Below are 22,417 nucleotides of genomic sequence, written 5' to 3'. Positions count from 1 at the left end.
GGCCTGGGAGACCTGCATCCCATATGATCACTAGTTCAAGCTCTGGCTTCTCTGCTTCCAATCCTGCTCCCTGCTAACATACATGGAAAAGCAGCAGAGTATGGCTTGAGTGTTAAAGCCCCTAGCAATCACATGGGAGACCTGGATGGAGTTCCTGACTCCTAGTGTCAGCATGGCTCAGCTGAAACTAGGCCGTTTGTGTGTGAACCAAACTGTGGCCATTTGTGGAGTGAAGCAGTGGATAGAAGATTGTGTGTGTGTGTGTGTGTGTGTGTGTGTGTGTGTGTCTTTCCCTCTTTCTGTGTAACTCTGATTTTCAAATCAATCAATCAATAAGTCTTTAAAAGGACATTCATAGCATACACTGCTCATACTCCATCGATAGCTGTGTTTCTCCTCTCACCGCATGTTACATTTCACTGGGGCTCATTTTGTTCAGGGACATGATTAGGTCCCTCTTAGGGTTGCCCCTCAAAAGATCCTCATTATTCTTTTTCTTTTCCTGTTTTACAGAGATCAAAGGATTCTGGGCCCTTTAAAGATGATGGACCAAGTGGATGAAAGCAGCTTGAGGCCCTAAATTCCTGCAGAGAGTAGAGTACCACTCATAGAACTGTGATGAAGATGAGCAAGAGGAAGAGGTGAGTCTCTCTCTCTCTCTCTCTCTGTCTCTTTCTCTCTCTCTCTCTCTTTCTCTTTCTCTCTGATTCATTTTTCAGGGCCTGTACTGCAATGTAGCAAGTAGAGTCATCAGCAGTGTGACATCCCATACAGGTGTTGCTTTAAATTCCAGCTGCTCCACTTCTTATCCAACTCCCTGCTAGTGTGCCCAAGAATCTGTGCAAGATGGCACAAGTGCCTGGGTCCCTGGTAATGTGAGAGACATATTCATGGCCATTTGAACCATTTGAATAGGACTGAACCAGCAGGTGGAAGACATCTCTCAAGCAAACAAAATGCTTTTAAAATTTTATTTGAAAGGTGGGTTTACAGGAGAGAGAGAGAGAGAGAGAGAGAATATCCACTGGCTTACTCCGCAGATGTCTGCAGATGTGCACAATAGCCAGGGCTGGGTCAGGACAAAATCAGAAGGCAAGAACCTCTTCCAGATCTCTCACATAGGTGGAAAGGGCCCAATTACTTGAGCAACCTCTGCTACTCTTCCCAGGTCATCAGCAGGGAGCTAGATTAGAAACTGGTGCTTATATGGGATGTCAGCATTTTAGGGGATGGCTTAGCTTGTTATGTCACAACACCAGCCTAGCAAATCTTTTGTATAGGTAACAGTAAGAGTTTGGAATTCTTGGACTTGGGAGTTAGCTTATCCTTCCTAAAAGGTATTTCTTGACTGAGTACACTTTAAAGAGCCCTGATTTTGTTTGTACAGAAAAGGCTTTTTCTTACCTTTTTTTTTTTTCTGCTTCCCTCACCTTCCCTGTTCTTTTCCATACAGAGAAATGTATCAATCCAGTAACTTCGGTTCTAATGTATAAAGGTTCCATAAGATCAAGTGAGGGCACAAGATCGGTTGGGAAAGAGCATGGGTCGTCTTGCTTTCGGGCTGCCTTGACACTTCCTGTAGCTGACAAACTACTTCCTGTCCAGCCTCTATCGCTTATATCTGCAACGGGCAGATATGAATAAAAGGGATTGCTATGAGCAATACTATCTATGAAAGCCATTTATAAACTAGGTACTCACCCATTTTCTATCACAAAACCCTGGATCCTGGGAAATGTAATGAGAAGAAGGGGCTTGTTCAGCTCTCAGTTTTGGAGGCTGAAAGTCCAAGATCCAGCAGCCCCAAGGTTCAGCTTCTGGCAAGGGCCTCCTGGCAGGTGGTGTCAGGGATGCAGGCAAGAAGGGCCATCTGGGAAACAGGGAGCCAAGACTCAGGGCTCAGGTTTGTTCTTTTGTAGTAATTCACTCAACTCGGGTACCAGCCTACATCCCATGAAAACTGCCTTAATCCCCTTGGGGGCAGTGCCCACCGTGACTTCACCATCTCCTACCAGGCTTTTCTTCTTAAAGACTCTGCCCTCTCAATACCACCAAGCACCCAGCACATCAACCCTTGGGGGACCAAGCCCATCCAGACCATAGCGAACCGTGAAATTCTGAATACCTGAGGAAGGGGTGGGAAGAATAACCATGCAAGCCTTTCTGAGTGATGTCTTCATTCCTGCTATTCTGATCTCCCCTTTGCAATTTTGGGGACCCACATTTTTTTCCCTCAAAAATATCAGCTTTACTTCCTCAATCCTATTGTGTTGTACTGCTGGGAATATTCTTTGGGTAGCACTTGTAGGAAACAAGGTTGATTTTGCCCACTCTCAATGCTTTTTCCCTCCTTGTCTTTCAGCTGTTGTTAGATTTATGCAGGGAGAATTCATAACAGTTAATAAGTCAATTAAATTTCATTTTGTTTACCAAAAACTCTACATTTTTGAAAACTTCCAAGAAGCAAAGCCATATCTATTCACACAAATTGCAGTGATTTTTTTCTGAATAAATAATTTCTTTTTTGCGTTTTATTGTTTTCGTGTCCTAAAAGGACAGAGCGATTCACTCATCTTGGAATTTCCATAATTTAAGAGCAATCATTTGCTTTTTCTAATTTGTCCTAATGAGCTCGCATTTTTTTCTTTATCAGACCCATTTTCGCTGGCAAAAGGTCATCATGGGCAATCATCCATGACTGCTGGGTATAAATTGTTTTCATAACAATTTTCATTTGCCTTGGAAACTGCGCCAGGGCGGAAACATGGCCACTTTTTATCAATGACAGTGCACATCATGTTTCCCCATTTGCTTTGGGAGTGTTAGCCTTCCAAAGAATAATAAACTGTGGACTCCATAATGTGAACTAGTGGTGTGTGTGAACAAGACTCCTTCCCTGTCTGGAGCTTTCACTTACAGATCTTGCCCTCCAGGGATGCAGAGAGATCTTGCCTCCTCTCTGACCCACTCCAGGCTCCAGAACCTCTTCTCACTCCCCTCACACATTCCTGGTGAGTTTTCCTAGGTCTTAGACACCAGTGTCCCCTGCCTTTGTACCACACTGACAAAGGTGGGTCAAGTCCACCCCCACTTCCAGCCACAGCTCTTTCTTAAGGTCTGCATTAAGGTTGGAACTCTGTGACGGAGAAATAGAAAGTTTCAGAAAACGCCCCATTCACACACTGGCCTTAATTCTGAAAAATCTCATGAGTGTAATCTATTGATTCGTTCATCTAACAAACGATGTTAGGCTTCTATTCTGCTCCAGGAACTGGACACCAGCAAGCATACTCCTTGGCACAGGTGCTTTCAGCCCAGTGGTGGAAGTGGACATTGGTCTAGGAAATTGCATTATCATTTGGAAAAGTACAGAGGCAAAAGCAACAGATGTCTGCTGAGACCCAAGTCAGGCAGAAACAACACTGAGTGGAGGAGTTGAATCTTGTCCTATGCTGGTTCCACTTATGAATGTTTTATTGTATGATAGTGGGAAAGCTATTCATGTGCAATAGTTACTGTGCTTTGGGTTTTGGCCTTTTCCTGTTACCCTGTGGTGATGCTGGGCAGCAGCAGCCACCTGCAGCTCCCAGGCAGCCACAGTGAGGAGGTAACAGCCTGTATCCACAGTGTGCCATTGCTAAACTAAGATGCCCAGCAGATGACTTGACTGAGGAGCATGTGTGCAACAGGAGTCACTCATGTAAATTAAAAAATGTTAGTTTCTTTCTTTTCTTTCTCCCTACCTTTCTTTTTGAATAATGTGAGGAGGGGGGGAGAGAGACAGAGAGATCTATTCGTTGCTTCACTCCTCAAATGGCTGCAAGAATTGGGGCTGGGCCAGGCAAAAGCAGGAGCCCTGCATCTCCCCTGTGGGTGACAGGGCTCAAGCACCCCTGCTTTCCCAGGTGTGTTAGCGGGGAGCTGGACTCCAATGGAGAAGCTGCGACTTGGAACATTACTCCAGTATGAGATGTCAGCTTTGAAGGTAATGATATAACTTGCTGCACACAACCCCAGCCCCCTCCTGTATAAATTTTAAAAAGTACATTGTAGAATTGATTTTTTTTCCCTTTTGGAATCTGTTTCTATGAATTTTAACCCACCCATGTAATAGGAGCATGTAGCCATGACTACCAAGCACCGAGTGGCTCTCTCCCTCTCTGTACCTCCAAGTTTCCCTGTCATCACACCTTCTGTCAACCCACACTCCTTGGCAACTTTGGTCTGTTTCTCACCTCTGCGGTTGGGTCTTCTTAAGAATATCAAATGCACAGAATTAGGCAGCATGCAGCAGTGGTGATTGGCTTCTTCCACCAGGCATCCTAGCTTGAAGGTTCCCAGGAGTCCTTGTATTTGTCAGTAGTTTACTCGTCTTCCCCGCTCAGCTTTCTGCCCAGTGTGGATGTGCTGTAGCTTATCCATCCGCTCAGGAGAACATAGGAGCTGATTCCTACTCCTGGTTGCAATGGAGAAGTTGGCTATGAATATTTGTGTCCAGACTGTACTTAAATCCGAATTTTCTTCTAACAAGGGTGAAAGCCCGGCAGTAGCATTGCTAGGGTGTGTGTGTGTGTGTGTGTGTGTGTGTGTGTGAATTTTACAAGAAGCCACTTGGCATTCCCATGCCGATCTGCAGGAGTGCTGGTTGCTCTTCCTCTTCTCTGATGCTTGGTATCATCGGTGATTTTTGCTTTAGCCATTGCATGGATATGAAGTGACATCTCATCATTTCCCTAAATGCATGTTTTTATAGTTGACTTCTTCATATCTTCTTGGTGAAGTTTGCCTATCTGTTCCCTGTGCTTTCAGAATTTTTTGTGTATCTTCAATGCAAATCCAGTGTCAGAGGTGAGGTTTGAAAATATTTTCCCTCAGTTTGCAGCTTGCCTCTTGATTATCTCGTTAATGTCTTCAACAGGACAAGAATGTTTACATTTTTATTAAGTCCAACTTATCAACTTCCATTTTTTGTGGACCATTTTGGTGTTATTTCTAAGAACCCCATGTGTTTTAACCTTTGAATAGCTGCCCAAGGAAAAGTAAAAAGAAATAGGCAAAATTAATTCTTATTAATCTGTTCTATTTGACCCCGTGTTTCTAAAACACTGCAATTGAAGAACATAATCATTGCTAATATCATTAAGGAGATGTTTACATGTTTTCATTATGCTTGATCTACAGAGCTGGCTGTGCACCGTGTACTTATTTAAGAGCCATCTCCAGTTGACATGAGCCACACTTCAAGTGATCCAGAGTTACCTGAGTTGGAGACGCTAGACCAGCTGAGAAGTTTTCCAAGGTCATGGCCAACAATCCCTTAACCCTATCCCAATAGCGAGGGTACAAAGTGCAGAGTTATAGATTTGGGGAGTGGAGCGTTTATTCAGAGAAAACTTACTGTGAGTTCTGCCTCCTGTCTGCTGGAGCAGTGGACCTGCTGAAGGGACCCTAGGACTCGGGGAGCTAGGGAGAGGAGCTTGGAAAGGAAGACGGCTACGTGTATGCTCCAGGGGGAGCTTGCAGGAAGGACTTTGTTGGAAGTTAATTCCCACCTTCTCCAGTTTACAGAGGTGTGTCTAGAGAGACACAGGCAGTAAATATATACCTGTCAATCTTTAAAAAGAAACAAAAAGATTCTCCATACGATAATGATATGTGTGAGAATAATGGAGCCCTGCTATAGGAATAACCATGGTGTATTAAAGGAGACGAGGGGAAGTTTTCAAATTAAAGAGAGATTTTATTGCCTGCCACAGCCTGGAGCTAGCAGCTGGGAACCTGAAACTCAATCAATGCAGCCCAAGTCTTCCATGTGGATGGCAAGGATGCAGATACTTGAGCCGCTGCCTCTCAAGGTCTGCATTTGCAGGATGCTGGAGTCAGGATCTGGAGTCAGGACTCAAGCCCAGGTAATCCAATGTGGCAGGTGTCTTAGCTCCTAGGCTAAATGCTGGCCCTGGCTGCCATTTAAAATCAAGCTCAGGTATTTGATTCAGTTACTGACTTGAAACTCTGTGGGGACTTAGAAGGATACAAGATTTCATATTTCTCACTTGCTTAGGGTCATGGTCCCGAGTCTCATCTTCCTGCTTCCAAATTCGTATTGCTCCCTCTGCTGTTGGAACTTACTCATTGGCTTTGGGTACAGTGCCTTGAATCAGCTCTGTTCACAGCACACTGCTCAGAAACCTGGCAAATACAAAGTCCTTGTGGCTCTCACTATAAGATAACAAAATGGTAGAAGATACTTCCTCTATCGTGCCCAAAGGTGTCACAGTGGGGGTCACAGCGATAAGTGAGACAAGGAGTAGAGAACAGTTTATCTGTCTCGGGTGATTTGGGAGCCCTTGCCTAGATATTGTTTAGTTCTCCAAAAAGGAAAATCAAATGCATTCTCAAGGGAAATTGGTCAGTTGGAACTTCTGAAATATCATCGGAACCTTATTGATTACAAGTCAGTCAATCAATCATCAAATGTGTTTGGTGGAAAATATTAAAGATTGAATTGGATAATTTAAAAAAAAGATTCATTTTATTCATTTGAAAAGCAGAATTACATAAAGAGAAGACAGAGAGTGGTAGAGATAAAGAGAGAGAGAGTGAAAGAGAATCTTCCATCTACTGGTTCACTCCCCAAATGAGCTTCAATGACCAGGGCTGGGCCAAAATAAAGCCAGGAATCAAGAGCTTCTTCAGGCTCTCCCATAGAGGTGCAGGGTCCCAAGCACTTGATCTGTCTTCTTTCCTAGGGGCATTATCAGGGAGCTGGACTGGAAGTGGAGTGCCCTTGTTGGGTGCTGACATCACAGACTACAACTTTATCTGCTACTAGATGGCAGCCATTAGATGATTTAATAATTCAAGGATGATTCATTGAACCAAGTCCCATGCTAGAGACCTGGAACTGTACTGTATCAAGTCATAGTCTCTGTTCTCACAAAGTTTATGGTTTACTTGATGAGACCTATGAAAGAAGACATATACTGGGCTTGCCACGAGACAGGAAGTCCCTGCATGAGGCTGTTGTGAGACAGGAAGTCCCCACAGGAGGCTTGCTGCGAGACAGGAAGTCCCCGCAGGAGGCTGTTGTGAGACAGGAAGTCCCCACAGGAGGCTTGCTGCGAGACAGGAAGTCCCTGCAGGAGGCTGTTGTGAGACAGGAAGTCCCCACAGGAGGCTTGCCGCGAGACAAGAGGTCCCCGCAGGAGGCTGTTGTGAAAGTCTCTGGTGCTTTGGATGTCCACCAAGGACATAGTGTTTAAAGACTTACAATTTTGACTTTCTAGCATTTGGGATTCAAATTTGGAAAGATTTGGAAAGAACACAGCTGTCAAAGGTCGCAGATCCTGTGAGAGAAATGAAATAGTGTTATTTGGTAAGACCATAATAATAAGGCAAGTAAAGGCAAGAAAAAATCTAAACCATCCAATGACAAGTGCGGCAACCAGTTAACATGCATCAATCACGGGAAGTAGATAAAATAATTACCATTCACTAAAAATTCATTTAAAGGTTCATCCCACCCATGGAAGCAAACATTCATATATCCCAGATGATGGTTAAAAGTGGGTACTAGTTTGATGTAGCCTTTACGTGATAATGGTTATCACACACCAGTCTGATTTCCAGTGATGGGAATCATCACTAACCAGTGGTCCCCTTGCTGAGCTCTGAAATTTCTCGTGGGTTTTGCCTGTAGACCATGTTTCCTACAGGTTGTCCCCAGCCTGTGTTGGAGCATGGGCAGGATTATCAAGGCCAACTAGTTCCCAGGGAGATGTGAGCTTTGGCTTGGGAACTCTGAATTCTGCCAAGCCTGGAATTGCCCTTACAGTCTTGGATGCTTCCACCCAATCTCCCTCTACCCAGTCTCCTTCCTTTTATCTCTCTCTCCATCACATTCCTCGGTGTCACACTCCAGCCTTCCAAGTTCCCTCCCCTGTCTTTGGCACATTGGCTCCTGTCAGAAGACCCTGAAAATAATGTTCCAGAGCACATTTTCAGACATCTCTCAAGGCCTCATTTGGATCCAGAAATCCCTTTTTAGTGGAGGGGTGCCAAACAAGATTGTAAGGCATCACACACGTCCCTGTGTGAACAGGGTCAAGTCAGTTAATCTCAATTTTCTAATGTATAAAACGGAATACTGGTGTTTTCCCACCCAGGTTTTCTTGTTTTAAAGCAGCATCTGGCACAGAGTGAGCTGATTGTGGCCAGCAGCTAAGGTGCCTTGCTTTTCTCCTTCACCCCGGCATCCCTTGTCCCCATCAGAGAAAGGGGGAGACCTAAGTCAGGTGCTCGTTTCTCACGCTGGGATGTCCAGCCTACGAAGCTGTGCCACCAAGGTCTTGGCTTCTTGCTCTGCCCTCTGGTTTGGTGCCCTTCTCTTGGTTCTGGTTGTGCAAGACCCTGTGTGGTTCCCAGTGGCTCTCTTGAGCATCTCTGTTTCAGGAATACCCTCCCTGCCAGCTGCCTGCCCATCCTGGCAGCTGCTTATGGCTGCTGAATATGATGGACTTGGATTCAGTGTGAATACAATTGTCCTGGGTTCAGGGAGGAAAAAGAGGGGTGTTGCCTAGCTGAAAATGAGTGCCCGTTGCCTCCCCTAGGAATCTTGGGTTCTGCCCTTGGAGTGCCAGGCTCTCTGTCTCCCTCTGGAGGCAGCTATTGACAGAGGGAGAGGGAAAGGAAAAAGCCAGGCTACAGAGGGAAAGTGGTTGTCACACCAGGGAGAAAGGGCTGGGAGGGAGGTGGAGGGTGGTCTGGCCCGGATTCCTCTTTGGGTTTTCTAAGACTAGGCATTCTCACAATCAACTCTGTTTTGTGCAAGGTTGTCTGGGTAGGATGCCTACCCCTCGCACCCCAAAGGGGTCTGACTGATGAAGGCATGCTTTTGGTCCATGTGTCTTTCCTGCCTTCCCACTGGACAGCAAGGCTCTCAGCAGGCAGATACCGTACCACTTGTTCCACTGCTGCCCACAGTGCCCAGAATAGGGCCTGGCTCCTGCAGCTGTCCCAGACAGATGTGCACTTGACAATGAGGCTCAATCAAATCTTCTGCTCATAGAAGCTTTCTATATATTCCCTACATGATGTCACAGGAACACTTTTAATCCACGCTCAGTATTCCGGTCTCAGTGTGCTAAAAATGTTTGGTGGCTGAGGACGGGGGACCCTCTTGGAGACGAGCACTGGCAGGTACCTTGTAAGCTGCCCTGGGGTATTTCAGGTTGAAGGATGTTGCTAGGAGAACCCCGGTACATAACACGAAGCAATGTCAGCACCTGCCCCCGCACAGGCATCTCCTGCCCTGCTCTCCCTGGTTCCACCAAACAGCCCATTTTGAAGAGGACACTGAGGCCTTCCCCATGGCTGCAGGGATGCAGGGGGCTTAGTTCTTTCTTGGCCATTTCGCAAGCATTGTCTCACCGATTCTTCAGTAAGATGTCAAATACGTGAGGGTAGACATTTGCGAGGTGTTTCATATTACAGCCTAGCCTGGGCTGGGTGTTCACGAAGCATTTTGTATTGCTATACTCTTACATTCATCACACAGCTTCCATGAGCCTGAGTCTTTCTCATGTGCTTCCCCATTTACTCAGGCACTCCAGGGCCCAGGATTTGTGGTCATCACTGAACAGGTGAGCCAATCCACACCCAGAGACATCAAGGAACCAGTTTCAGGCCACACAGCTCATCAGTGGCTATGCTGGTATTGAACTCCACATCAGGTTCCATTTCTACATAATGTATGGAATAACAAATGGTAGAGGAACCCCATGGGCAGGTGCTGCTTTCAGAAAGAAAGATGTAGAAAATATTTCCTTCAAATTGGAGAAAAAAAATGGTCCCCATGAATTTCTTCTAGGCTGGGAATTGAATGAAATGAATGAGCAAAAAATTTAGTCACCAAGAAGAATAATGTTTCAATGTATTTTTTTAAGATTAAAATTAATTCTAAAAATCTCTGATAAAAACATTCCCTGTTTTATTAAAGACAGGAGGTATTGACAAGGCCAGGACCAGATGAAGTGGGAGGAGCCAGCAAGTTCAGGATTGAGGTCTTCTGGAAGCCTTTTTCTTTTTTCTTTTTTTTTTCTTTTGCCTTCCTTTTTGGCTTTGATATTTTTCTTTTTATTCATTTGAAAGGCAAATCTTCCATCTGTAAGATCATCCCACAAATGCCCTCCTAAATCCAGGAGCTTGGAACTCACCATGGATCTCCCACATCGGTGACAGGGACCAAGTACAGGAGCTGTTACTGCTGCCTGCCAGGCCTGCAGCTGGAATTGGAAGCAGAGGCAGGATTTGAAACCATCCCTTCTAACACAATAGCCATTGTCTCAGGCAGTGTCTTAACCGCTCCACCAAACGCCTGCCCCCACCTTCGGGGCTGCCAGGGGCACGTGTCTCCTTCTTTGCAGCTAAGTGTGGCCGTAGGGTTGGGTTCTGGCTGGGGGAACATCAGGCAACCTGATGTGAGCCCCACCAGACCTGGTCATGAAACATCCAACATTCGATGATGCATTCTCTTTCCCTTTTGCAACTTGATTCAGATGAACACAGAGATCCAGAAGACCAAGAATGGAGACGACAGAGCCCCCAGATAAATAGAATCTGGGAAATGGGGCCAGCATGGTGCAGCACGCTGCTTGTCGGCCATGTGTCACCTGCATCCCGATATGGGCAATGTCCTAGCTGCTCTATTTCTGATTCAACTCTCTGCTTATGGCTTAGGAAAGAAGGAAGTATGGCCCAAAGCCTTGGGGATGCTGCGCCCACATGGCTCCAGCTCAGCTCTGGTCATTGCAGCCATTTAAGGGAGTAAACCAATGCATGGAAGACTGTCTTTCCTGTTCTCTATGTAAAATCTGCTTTTCAGATAAAAGTAAATAAGTATCAAAAAAAAAAAAAAAAAGAATCTGGGGGCCTGGCATTGTAGCCTAGCAGCTATAGTCCTTGTCTTGAACAAGTCAGGATCCCATATGGGTGCCGGTTCTAATCCTAGCAGCCCCACTTCCCATCCAGCTCCCTGCTTGTGGCCTGGGATAGCAGTACAGGGTAACCCAAAGCCTTGGAATCCTGCACCCATGTGGGAGACCTGGAAGAGGCTCTGGTCTCCTGGCTTTGGATTGGCTGAGTTCCAGCCATTGTGGTCACTTGGGGAGTGAATGAGCAGTGGACGGAAGATCTTCCTCTCTGTCTTTCCTCCTCTCTTATATATCTGACTTTGAAATAAAAATAAATAAATCTTTTTTTAAAAAGAAGAAAAGAATCTTGGAAATGGAGTCATTGATAAAGGAAGCAGCGTACTGGCCACACTAAAACTTCATTTTTGGATTTAAGGGGGAGTGAAGAAATGCCTTCTTGTACACCGCTGAGATCTCAGGAGCTTTACGCTCTGGCAGCTCTTGTTACTTGAACTGACAAAGAACTTGCTGTCAGAAGCAGGGTGCTGCTGTTACAAAAGCACGGAATCCATGACACCAGCTTGGGATCAGGGGCCCGGCAGCGCGGAAACTGGTGTTGGAGCCTGGAGGTATGGAAACCTATGATGTACAAGAGCAAACGGTGAAACTGTCACGTCTGACAGCTCGGAAGATAGACCGCATGCCGGCTGAGCCTGCGGTTCCCGGGAACACGGCTGGAGAGAGACAGGGCGGGGACATGACTTGGCTGTGACTTCCTGCTTCTGACAAGGTAAAGAGATGAGCTCAGGAGAGATTTGGCAGCCTGAAAACTCCCTGCAGCCCCTGAATTTGCACAGCAGGAAGGAAGGAGGGAGAGCCGCTCCAAAAACCACTTCAGAGGTAGCTGGGGCAGGAGTGAAGGTGGGGATGGGGGGTACATAGTGGACCCCGGAAGAACCCCTGTGAGCTGGGAGTCGGGAGCCACAGGAAGTCATGGATGTGGCAGACTCTCCCAGGGTGCAGACAGCAGCTCATTAAGAGCACTTCCCACCCTGCAGGGTCAGGTACCTCACCTTGCTTTCCTAAACCCACCTGGTGGATTGCTCATTCGGACTTCTTTTGTCTCAGCCCTTGTATGTTCCTTGAAGAATGAGATTGGTCAGGGTGTGGTGAGACCAGCATTCCACATATCACTGACCACAAAGCAACCTGGATGGAAACACAACAGATTAGTCCCCTGCATGTCCGCCCCCTGCCCCCACTACTGGTGCCTGAAACCAAGGGTGGTACTGAACTCCGTATGGCCCATGCTTGTTCGGATACTTAGATGTCTAGGATAACATTTACATTTTCATGTAAGTACGATAAGTGATGAACAATGATTGATAGTAAAATAGAACCATCACAAAATATGCTCTAATGCAACATTATTTAACATGTATGAATCATCCACTTCTGAAAGTATTCCATTTTGCATTTTCAGACTGCAAGGGACCGTGGGTAATTGAAACCTTGGAAAAAAAACTATAGATCCAGGGGACTGCAGCATGGATCAGAACCATTTGGCCCTCAAATTCCATGTCTGAGTCTAGGCCCAGGAAATCATGTCGTGTATAAATTTAGATTTAAACATAATGATAGCAGAGCGAGGTATACGGTCATGAAGATGCTGGTTGGGACACCCTTATGCCCTATTGGAGTTCCAATGCTGACTTCGCCTCCATCCCAGCTTCCTGCCAATGAGCATCCAGGGGGCAGCAGATGAGGCTCAGGGAACTGGGTCCCTGCCGTGCGAGTAGGAGACCAGACATTTGGTGAGTAAATCAATGGATGAGAACTTTGGCTGTCTCTTCACACACACACTCTCACACACACACACACACACACACACACACACAACACACGTAGTGAATGTCATATTATTTAAGTAACAAAAATATTGAGAGCTATCCACATATCACATAGTGAGTTACATTAATGATTTAGGAGATGTATAATATTTCTGTAGGGTGGGATATGATTTATCTACTGACTTCTCTTTGTCCAGAAAAAGCTTTAATGACTTGGGGAAATGCTTACAATCCAAATGTGTATGTATATCAAGTCTTCAAGTATGTACAAGACATATGCATGGAAAAAGTACTGAAAGATGTGTTAGCATGCTGCTGTGATTTTACAGGCAGCTATAGGAAGTCTTAGAGATAGTATCTTTGAAGTAGGGGGTCGTGGAGGGAGGGATGTATCTGCTTTCCATAAAGTTCCTCAATGACTTTTCCATAGGATAGCATCCTCCCTGAAAGGATAATCAGGACTGTGGGTCAAAATTTTCTTCTTTAAAAAGTTTGAAAGGCACGTGCACACACACACACACACACAGACACACACACACACACACACACACACACACACATACACACACATGGGGGTTGTGGGGAATAGAGAGAGAGAGAGAGAGAGAGAGAGAGAGAGAAGTACTCCCACATGCCAGTCCTTGCCCCAGATGGCCACTCTGGGACTGGGTTGAGCTGAATCCAGAGCAGAGGAATGAAACCCAGGTCTCCCTTGTGGATTTCAGAGACCCTGTCACTTGGACCATCACCACTGTGGCCAAGGAGCTGCATCAGCAAGAAGCTGAAACCAGCAACTGGAGGCGAACATCAAATCTAGATGCTTGGCTAAGACACAGAGAATTTACCTGGTTGGACAAACGCCTGCAACCACTTTCGCTCCCCGCCAAGTGTTCTAGGAGCCTTCAGCATCTAGCAGGATGCAATGAAGACACTGGCCTGAGAATCAAGGGGTCTGAGTTCTGGATTCATTTTCAATGTGACCTTTGCCTTCATTTGGGCCAGTTTTCCCATGCGTGGAGGATCTTGTGGGATAATATGGAACCGGCCTTTCTAGATAAAGTCTTGCTATAAATGTGCTGAATCACCCCCAGTTTATCATCCCTTTTCATTCCTGGAGGTAAAACCAGCCTCCGAATCTTGGAGCCTGATAGACTTTGAAATTGGCCTTCATTTTAATTCTCAGGTTCTTAGCATGAGAGCAACATTCAATATGGTTCTGAAATATCTCATGCAAAAAAAGTGCCAGAGTCATAGACTGAAATATTTATTTGAATATAAATGAACTCAGATTTGCCAAAATCCGTTCCCCCTGTTGTCATGGACACAAATGCCTGATTCTCTGATTTGCATTTCTTTTCTAATGGGTACAATATGTTTCAGCTCCTCACTGGGGCCCGGACTGGGTTTGAGAAACTCACCATTCTCTGAGCTCCCCAAAATGTCAACCCGGGGGATCTTTTGTGTCTGTGATTCTGTCTCACTCAGCCAGCAGGAAGGACGGCGGCCTGGCGGGTCAGGGGTTCCCAGGAGGTGTAGACGATGGATTTTAGAGGCACTGGAATCTGCACCAATTGCCCTCCAAGTTGCCTGCAATAACTTATTTTTAAGACTTTTTTTTTTTTGAAAGACAGATATACAGAGAGAAAAAGATGCAGAGAGAAAGATCTTCCATCCATTGCTTCACTGGTTCATTCCCCAAGTGGCTGTAATGACTGGAGTTGAGCCAACCCAAAGCCAGGAGTCAGGAGCTTCCTCTGGGTCTCCCATGCAGGTGCAGGGTCCCAAGGTTTTGGGCCATCCTCTACTGCCAGGCCCAGCTCCTTGCTTGGCTCACAAGCAGGGAGCTGGAAGGGAAGTGGAGCAGCTGGGGTACAAACTGACCTGCATATGGGATCCTGGTATGTGCAAAGCAAGGACCTTAGCTACTAGGCTATCACACCAGGTCTCCTGTCTTAAAGACTCCTTAATTTAATTTAAAAGTGTATTTGAGAGGCACACACACACACACACACACACACAGAGATACTTATATGCATTGATTTACTCCTCAAATGACTGCAAAGGCTGCAGCCAGGCTCAAGCCAAAAGCCTGGAACCTCATGTGAGTTTCCCAAAGAAACAGCTGGGGCCCCAGCCTCTGGGCCACTTCTGCTGCTTTCTTAGGCATGTTAGCAGGGAACAAGATTGGAAGTGGAGCAGCTGGGACTCGAACCAGGAGGCTGGATTTGCAGACAGTGGCTTGTCTTGTCACCACACCGCCTCTTGTGTCCTGCTGCTTTACTCACAGTTTAGTTTGGGGGAGATGTAGCAGAAGCAGGCCTGTCCTGCACGTTCCACAGAAGTTTTCTTCCTTTCTGTTCGGCATTTAAATTTATTTTTCATTTTAGAGTAGCTGTAGCTTTGCGGGGCAAATGCAAGATAGTACAGACAGCTTCTAGGTAACCGACAACGTTTCCTCTCATTTGGAACACGAACCAAATGGGTGCATTCTTGTTAACTGTTGTCCAAGCTTCACTCAGGCTCCCTTACTTTCCTCTGGTGTCCTTTTTCTGTCTCAGGAACCTGCCCCAGGACACTGCATTGCATAAACACTCATCTCATCCAATGCCCGTTGAGCCCAGTATGATGAAATCAAGCATGTGGAGCATACGTGAGCTCATCCAGGACTCCCATGTGAGTTGTAGGACCTGAATTATTTGAGGTATCACCCTGCCTTCCAGAATTTGCATTCGCAGGAGCCAGGAGCTGGACTTGAACCTGGGAATTGAACTCTGCTTTGGGATACGGGCATCTAAACCACTAGGCTTGAAGCCTGCTTCTACTCGGGCCATTGTGTTTACTCTCTGTACCTCCAGGTTCCTGTCTGTAACAGAAGTCGTCACGAAGAAGGAGGCGTTGTCATTGGACTGCTGCCCCAAGGAAGCCCCGTGCCAGGAGCCAACCTGGCTTCAGGATGCAGAAGCTAAGAGTTCAAGTTCATTGGTTCAGACTGCAGCAGTTTGAAACTGGTAGTACCACACTTCCTTTAAACTGTAAATAGGAGAATGAGGCCGGAAGCAGGAGAGGTGCAGCAGGGCAGGAGCGCTCAGGCAGGCTCTGTTATCATAATGCTGCCAGAGAATGGTAATGTACACCAAAACGCAAGGGGTTTTCAACTGCTTTGAGGCTGCTGTTTACACAACAGTATGCTAATTGCAAACGACCAGGGGCCTCATCAAAGTAGGCTCCAGGCTCTAGTCTATTAAAGTTTTTTTTAAGTTTTCTGTTCTTTTTTGTTGTTGTTGTTGACATGTAATCATAGTACGTGTTTATGGAGGACCGGGTGATATTTTGATACATGTACATGCTGTGTAATGATCAAACCGTGCTACTCAGCATGTCCATCATCTCATTCATCCATGTCTTTGAGGCGAGCACATTCAGAATCCTTTCTGCTTGTTAGGGTGGGGTATCCGCAGCCACACTGTTCATCGTAGTCACCCCAGTCACGGAGCCAGTGAGTGGGATGCACTGGACCTCACCGCTCCTTACTGTCGCGCTGTGTCCATGGACCAACCTCCTTGCCCTTGTCTCTTCCCCCGGCCCCACAACCAGGCGTAGGTGACCACTATTCTACTCGGTGCTTGGACATTTTTTTTTTTTTTTTTTTAGAATACACACAGGTGAGAACCTATAGAAGCTGTCTGTCTGTACCTGGCTTATTTCACTGAACATAATGTCCTTCCGATTCATCTAGGGCCATAAATGAGAGAACTTCCCTGTTCTTTGTGGCTGGGAAATATCACACTGTATATATAAACAACTATATTTCTTCATTTATTCACCCACAAATAGACCCTTACTTTTATGCATGTATGTATGCTTATTTGAAAGGCAGAGAGAAACACCTTCATTTGCTGGTTCACTCCCCAAATGTTCACAACAACTGGGGCTGTACCAGGCTTCAACCAACAGCCAGGAACTCCATCTGGATGTCTCATGCAATGGCAAGAACCCAGGTATTTGGCCGTCACCTGCTGCTTCCCAGACACACTCAGTAGGAAATCAAATCGGAGGCTGAGGTAGGACTTAATCCCAGACACTTGGATGCAGGATGTAGTTATCGCAAGTCGTGCAACCCGCTGCACCCAGACACTTACATTTTAATGGAGAACACAGTGCTTTTCCCAAAATCTACTTTGTAGGCTAGAATTCTCCTTCTGCCTTGTCATTCAGCAAGTATCTATTGTTGAGCCTGGTATGTTGGTGATGTGCCTCGTATGGGGTAGATGAAATGAGTGACCCAGGCAAGGCATACACAGCTGGGTTCAAACTTGTGGGGTCTCAGACATGGACTAGTGGGGAGCCGAGCAGAGAGCCTTCGGGACAGGGGTTACCTGGTGAAGGCTTTTCAGGAGGAAGTGAGGATTGATTTGGGTCTTGACCTGATTTGGGGTTCCTCCCTCAGCTCATGGCCCCCATCTGTCTCATCCCTCCACAGACGCTTCCAACCTCCTTTTCTTTCCCTGCCCCACCATTTACATGATTCTCAGCTACCCAGTCAGAGCCCAAGGACCAGCTCCCACTAGTGGACACAACCCTGGGGAAGCCAGAAATTCCGTACCCATTGAATTCATGGTCTATGAAACCAGAGAAAATTGATGGGAAACTTAAAGGTATTTGTACAGGTCTGACTATGTAAATCAGAGCAGAAGACCACAGGGCAGGGCTTAGTACACCTGCTGCAGGGTTCGGAGAGCTGCATAAGCCCATTGTGCTTTGCTCAGCTGTTGGATTTTTGTGCTTTTGTTGCTTCTTCCTTGTCAATAAGTGTAACTAATTTGTTACTTATGAGCCAGCCACTTTGACTGTGTGTCTGTGCCAGGCACAGAACCTCATTTGGGGGTCCAGTGACGGATGATGTTAATTCCTGTCCTGAAGAACTTCATAGCCAGAGTGTAAGAACTGTAGGAATGTCATGGTGACCTCATGTGGGCGCAAGGTGGATATGGTGCAGAGTTCAGCTTGGAAGGGCTGGGGAGTATTTCTCAAGAGAGGTAGCCTCAAGGATGGCCTTTGAAAGAAAAGAGGACTTCTCCTGGCTGAGAGGAAGGAAGTGGCAGGGACTTTGGGGCAAGTGCAAAAGGTTGGAAAGTGTACAAGCAGGCCATGCATCTATCTCCTGCCAGGTGTCAAGATGAGAAACACTTTGGATTCATGGCTGTTCATAACCCTATAGGTGAGGGCTACTTTTCATTTCTGATTTATAAATTAGGAAAATGAGGTGGGGGAAGAGTGGACAGTAGGTCTGAGATCCCACAATTAGCAAGGAGAGGCTCTAAAGCTGAAGCCAAGCTGCAGCTGATCTCAGAGCAAGAACCAGCGAAGGATTATGGGAGTGGGGATGTGTGATACATGATGTTACACATCTCTTTACAGTTAGCCAAATTAATTTGATCAGAGAGAGAGATCTGGTTCACTTCCTGTGTCTCAGGCTCAGCAGGGTGCTGCTTGTCAGGCTAGTCTCAGGGCACAAGGATCATTTGGCATTATAAGAGAGCTCAGAAGAAAGCCCTAAACCCCTGTTACCCTGACAAAAGTTAGGATGTTAAAAATCTACTTCTCTGGGACCTTTTTCATGCAGAGCCAAATGAACTAATTTGAGGAACAGGCCTAGTCCATGTTAAATACAAAGAGGATGAGAGAATTAATTAAAGAGGAGGGGCAGGAGGGATTTTAGTGCCTGCAGCTTCAGAACCTTGGCTTGACACATCCGTGACAGCCTCTGATGTTCGTGTCTTCTGGAAGGCATCTTCCCCATGCTAGGTGATGGCAGAATCAGATCAGCAAACCAAACGGCCCATCTACACCCTAGTGAGAATTAGGAAAAGGAGCCCCTTTAGGATCCGAACAGCAGAGAGAGCGCGCACAGCTTGGCTCTCAGTGGGAGACTGGTTAAATTTCTCTTGTCCCTCGCTTCAAGGACAGCTGCCTTGTGAACTTGCACATCTGTGCACAACACCTCTGTTCACAAGGACCTTGTGGTTGACCTTGGGACCTCCGAGTCTGAGACCTCACCTTCAAGAGGAGAAACTGGAGCTGGTCTGTGAGCAAGACAGATGGGTTCCCTGGGAGACCTACTCTCTATTGACAAGATAACCTTTATACACTGTGTACCTACTCCTGCTATACTCTCATAGTCAGGAGTCGTCTGCCTTACCCTGAAAGGCCCAAGTCACTATTTGTAAAAATCCATACTGAGCTCAGCCCACCTTGTCCCTCTTTGAGTCTGTCACTGCTCTGTGGTGATCCGGTGTTTTGGACCCCTCATAAAACGTGTTTTCTTCCTTGCTTCTTTGTCTTCAATTTATCTCCCAGGCTAAAATGATCAAGGTGGCAGAAGGAAAAGAGTACAGAGACAGTAGGATATGTAAGAGGAGACATTACATCATGGGATAAACAGCCCCTGAAGTTATGGAAATCTTAACATGTCAGCAGCGTGCTAGAGTGCCAGAAAGACCTATGGTGGGATTTGATCCAAGTCCATGGGTCTGAGCGTCAAGCAGGAGGCACTGGTGGAGACTTTGAGCCCACCGCCCAGGAGCTCCCATGTCCAAGAGCTGGAAAAGGTGATAGACATTGACCTTGCTCTTCTTACATTCTCCTTGGATCCTGGATAGGACAAATGATGTCCACCTGCACTGCTGAGGGGGATCTTCTGTACTGCCTGTTCAGATTGAATGGTTGGTCTCCTCCACGAACACCTTCACACGCCTGGGAGAAATAATACATTACTGCTGTGTCTTGGGCATCCCTTCGCCCAGTCAAATGGACACACAAGATTACCCAGGACCCCCAAACCCAGTACAGCTTGAGTGTCCCTTATTCCCAATGGTTGAAACCATTTCTAGATTCTTCTTTGCTTTGAGATATTTGCATATGTGTAATGATACATCTTGGGGATGGAACCCAAATCTAAAAACGGAATTCATTTATGGTTTACATATACCTTATACACATAAGCCTGGAGGTAATTTTATGCAATATTTTAAATAATTTGCTGCATGGAAGAAAGTTTCATGCTGTTTCTATTTGTGGAGTCATGTCAGGTCCCAAAAGCTTTTAGACTTTAAGATGTCTTGAATTTCAGTATGTATGTGTGTGTGTGTTTAATTGGGAATGCTTTACCTGTAACTGAAAATAACGGTTTATGGTTTCCCAGTAGTCTATAGGCTGGCTTGAATGTTCTATTGAACTGGGGTAGACTTCGTCGGCTGGACTTGCTTCTGTGCCTAGGTCCCCTTCTGGAAAACCAGGGTCTGGTTGGCCTTGGTTGACCTGAGCTGTAAATGCCCAGTAGCTAGCCATGGCTTATTCTACAGCAGGTGCTGGATTCCATGAGAGAGTAAAATGCACAAACGCAGAAGTGACGTAGCATCAATTTGGTGGTATCCTGTTGGCTAATACAAAATAGAGGCTGGATCCAACAGGTATAGAAATATCTGCACTTCTTTATGGAAGTGTCTGCAAGTCCATTGGAGAGGCCATGGATATAGGGCAAGGCAGAAAACTGCGACCAGTTCATAATTAGCCTGTCACACTCCAGGGCTGCTCATGTTTGTAAATTCATCCAACCCTGGCTTTTGCCTGAAAAACAGTGTTATTATTTATAATAATAATGGTGATGCTATCAATTTCACTGTAGTGAGGATTCAGTTAGATAAAGCACCAACACAGCGCTCAGTAACAATAGCACCTGCAGTATTCAATGAGAAGAGTCATGACTATGTCTGTTGCTGCTAGCATTATTGTGATAATAGTAATTCATATCATCTTTATTACAAGGATTGGGAAGAAATTATGGTATTAGTTCATCTTCCATACTATAACAAAATATGAGGATACCAAAAAAACTTATAGAAAAATACACACTATGCATGGATTTCAATTTTTATTTTTTGCACTAGAACAAACATTTTTGCTACTTTTTGAAGTAGCCTCATCTCTGAAGTTGCATAATGGAAAATAAGAGATGGTGATTTTCCTCAGAGTTTTGGGGAATGAAACTCCAACATCTAGGAGCCCCCCACCCAAGCCCTCCTAAGGGTCTCCATGACTACGTCACAGCATGGCTGATGGCATCCCAGCAGGAGTGCCTGCAAAGGGGAGAGTTCATACAGTAAGGCGGGGCCCTGAGGATTGGATGCCCTTTTTTTTTTTTTAATTACAACTTACTCTCTCAGGGCAACTGAATTGGGTCTAGTGTGCCAGCATTACAAATAAATTCCTATTCAAATACCAGTGGCTCCGCCTCTGATCCAGCTCCCTGCTAATACACCTGGGAAAGCAGCAGAGAATGGCCCAAATGTTTGGATCCCTGTACCCACATGGGAGACCTGGAAGAAACTCTACGTTCCTGGCTTCAGACCGGCCCATTTGAGGAGTGAACCAGTAGATGAAAAATTCTCTCTCTCTCTCTTCCCCTCCCCCGAACTTTCTCTGTATAACTCTGCCTTTCAAACAAACAAATAAATCTACCCCCCCCCCCCACACACACATACAAACATTTTCTTCTGTCGTCAGTCCCTTCCAAGGACAACACGAATGAGCTTGCATGAAGTCCTGTCTCAGAGGCTTCACAGCTGCCCAACTCTGAGGACCAAGCACCAAGCTTGGGGGAGAATGCACAGCACAGTCCAAGCGTAATATGATGACTTTGAGAAGTCAGCAGACGCTGCAATGGCAAACCCTACTTGGCTGAAAGAGGGAAGGGGACAGACAAAACCTTGTGTTGCTTCTGGTCATTGAGCACCTGTTACAATGTCCCATCCCACAAGCAGATGGTTATTGCTTGAGATCATCTAAAAACAGCTTTTAGGGACAGTGTGGGACTTGAGTTTAGGTGGCTTGATCCAATGGATAGTTCTTCATTCTATTGGCTATGAGAATTGGGGCAAATTGCTGTACTTTCTGAGCCTCAGTTCCTTCATGTATAGAACAGAGATCAGTATGGTACTCACTTTTGGAGACTGTTACATGAATTGAGTCACTGAATGTGAGAGAGAGAGAGAGAGAGAGAGAGAGAGAGCGCTTTGGCAGCAGTGAAGCCCTGGGCAATCTGGGCAGGCATGCGTTATTATAATCAATGCTCTCCTTTTCCTCATTTGCATCTGCGATACCAGAAGCATTGTCTCAGGGTGATGGAACTGTAAGAAGATGATGGAAGGTCCTTGGCTCTCTGCATATCTCCAAGCAGGAAACTTATTTCAACCTGTGTGATTTTCCAGCAGTTATTCGTGCTTAAAAGTTTCATAAAAACAAGACAAATTCCAAATGCTCAACCTTCTAAAATCAAAAGGAGTGACTCATGGGACATTAGCATCCCTGGAACACAGTGGCTTCTGTTTTATGGCTATTAAGTGGGATTGAGCTCTATTTTATTAAGGCAATTTTTACAATCATGTGAGAGGTTAATGCATTTTGCACATAATCCATGCCTAGCTCAGTAAATGTTGAACCCATTAAAGCCAAGCCATATAGGGCAAGATTTCAAGATGGAGTGACATATTATGGGTGGTATGAAAAGAATGAAAGCCACTGAGAGGTTCCCCCCTCCGCCTTGCCTCCTCAAAATTTAAAATTTGTTCTTAAGCAGGAAAATCACAGGGCAAACACAAG

The 22,417-nt window shown here is 45.8% G+C and overlaps 1 long non-coding RNA gene across 1 annotated transcript; it reads left to right on the top strand.

The window, feature by feature from the left end:
- The first annotated feature begins 524 nt into the window (after positions 1-524).
- LOC121152371 lies at positions 525-5,798 on the top strand. The gene is made up of 3 exons (XR_005883260.1): positions 525-641; positions 5,182-5,299; positions 5,757-5,798. It is a non-coding gene; the product is annotated as an uncharacterized LOC121152371 (long non-coding RNA).
- The last annotated feature ends 16,619 nt before the right edge of the window (positions 5,799-22,417 follow it).

The sequence above is a fragment of the Ochotona curzoniae genome, unplaced genomic scaffold (assembly GCF_017591425.1).
Source record: "Ochotona curzoniae isolate NIBS_2020 unplaced genomic scaffold, NIBS_Ocur_1.0 contig_2404, whole genome shotgun sequence".
NCBI lineage: Eukaryota > Metazoa > Chordata > Mammalia > Lagomorpha > Ochotonidae > Ochotona > Ochotona curzoniae.
This window is presented reverse-complemented; position numbering and strand designations above follow the sequence as displayed.